Consider the following 2,078-nt stretch of genomic DNA (forward strand, 5'->3'; position numbering starts at 1 on the left):
GTCCTCTGTGCTGGGGAGGGGCGGTCCGGCACCCCGTGGTGGGGTTGGCATGGGATGGGGAGCTCTTATTGTATTGGGGGGACTGGTGTGATTGGCTCCCTGTTACGGGGATGATCGGGATCCCCTGTTATGGGCGTGCTGCTGTAAGTAACCCCGCTGTTATTGGCGGGGAGGTCGATGTTAATAGACCTCTTTTTGGGGGAGGACTGGGAGGACCAGAGCCCCCTGTTCACTGGGAGGTCTGGAGTGAGTGGGCATCCTGTTACTGGGAGTTACTGAGATGTTTAGAGATCCCTCTTATTCGAGAGGTCGGGGAGGACTGGGATGTCCCCTGTTATCTGGGGAGTGTGCTGTGACCTGTCCCCTGTTATTTGGGGAGGACCGGGATGACCAGAGCTCCCTGTTACCTGCAGAGTCTGCTGTGACTGCTCCTCTGTTATGTGGCAGGAATTGGTATGACCAGAGCCCTTCTTATTTGGGAGCATCTGGTGTTGCTGAGCACCCTGTTACTGGGGAGACTGCTGTGACCAGTGTGCCTTGTATGGGGGGCTGGCATGAGTGGCCCCCCTGTTATTTGGGGGTACCCCTATCATGCCTATCCCCCGGGGGCTGTGGGGTGGGGGACTGACCAGCACCCCTGGCAGGGCTGAGGAAGGGTGGGCAGCCTTCACGGGGTGATGTCTGCCCTGCCTTGCTTCCACAGCGCTGAAGCGTTGCTCAGACTTACCCCATCCCAGGTTGTTGCTGGTTAAAAGCCTTTAATGAGCTTAATTTTCTGGCACTTCCCTGCAGAACGGTATTCCCAGTATTTGATTGACACCTTTGCTGCAGGCTGGGCTGTTCTGCTGTTGTTCCATCTATTTCACTTTATAAACTGCTGGGGTGTGGGAAGGTTGTTTGCTCCTGACTTTTCCTGATGGAGTTTCTTCAAAGAGTGAAATTACTCACCTAGGGAGTGTGCTTGTCAAAGGAAATAATGGGAACCCCCTCGTTTTGGAAATGTTAAGGCTGGAGGGGGCGAAGACATCTGGATGATGGTGTTGGGAGATAGTCATCAGTGTGGAATTGGTTCTTGGGGAGTTGTCTTAGTTGCAGGAGTAAGCACTGCTGGAACAGCTTGGAGTGTGCTTTGTTCTGCCGGTGCTTAGACCTTGGGTAAGCCTGGGTTAACTTTTGGAGTGTGAAAGGAAATGGGAATGCTTAGTGGAATGTGTACAGAGAAGAGGGGTCACTGAGGCTGTCTGATGTGAGTCTGAGAACGTGAAATGGGTTTGTACTTTTACAGCTCTCTTTAGAAAGTAGAAACATATCCAGCTGAGAAGCTGGAAAAGTGCAAGGAGGAAAGAGTTAGGTGTCTGAGTTGTGGAAGTGAATCAGTAGCGTTGGTGGGGACATCCCCTTCACAACAGAGCTCTACACTTTGTGTGGGCTGTCATGAGGAGCTCTGGGGTTTCACAATTTTTTTTGCTTAGTGGGGTGCAGTGATGCACACATCCCTTTTGCTAGATAGAAGGGAATGGGCTTTCTTCCAATATTTCTGTAATTCTCTGAGAAATCCCGAGGAGCTGTTGCACACATGCAGAGCGGCTGATTAATCTACTGCAAATGAGGAAATCGGTGTTTTGGGGAGGGCTGGTGAACCAGACCCTTCCTGAAAAACCCAGCATTGTCTCAGTACAGGTTTTTCTTGGGCTGGTTGACAGCAGTGAACCGGGGTGTGCATGGCATGGAGTGTGTCTTAGTTTTGCCCGTGGATGTGATTGTGCACAAGAACTGTATTTGCAGAACACAGAGCAGGGAGAATATGGAGCTACAGGAAGAAACGCTAATGAGTGTTTTCTTTTAATCTTTGAGTGTGAAAGCCTTGGAGAGTGAGGTGAAGAGTGGGCAGGAAGGAGGGGGGTAGTGTCACAAATCTGGCTTAACCCCCTGTTAATTAGTCCTGCTCTAATTGTGACAGAGAAGAACCTCTTGCTTGTCACCACCTTGCAGTTGCCTCCTGTTCAGTCAGTAATTTCTGGATTGGTGCCTCCTGGACAGCCAAGTGCCTTCTGCAACTTTTATTTTGTTCCTTGCAG

The sequence above is a fragment of the Corvus brachyrhynchos genome, unplaced genomic scaffold (genome assembly GCF_000691975.1).
Source record: "Corvus brachyrhynchos isolate BGI_N302 unplaced genomic scaffold, ASM69197v1 scaffold99, whole genome shotgun sequence".
Taxonomy (NCBI): Eukaryota; Metazoa; Chordata; class Aves; order Passeriformes; family Corvidae; genus Corvus; species Corvus brachyrhynchos.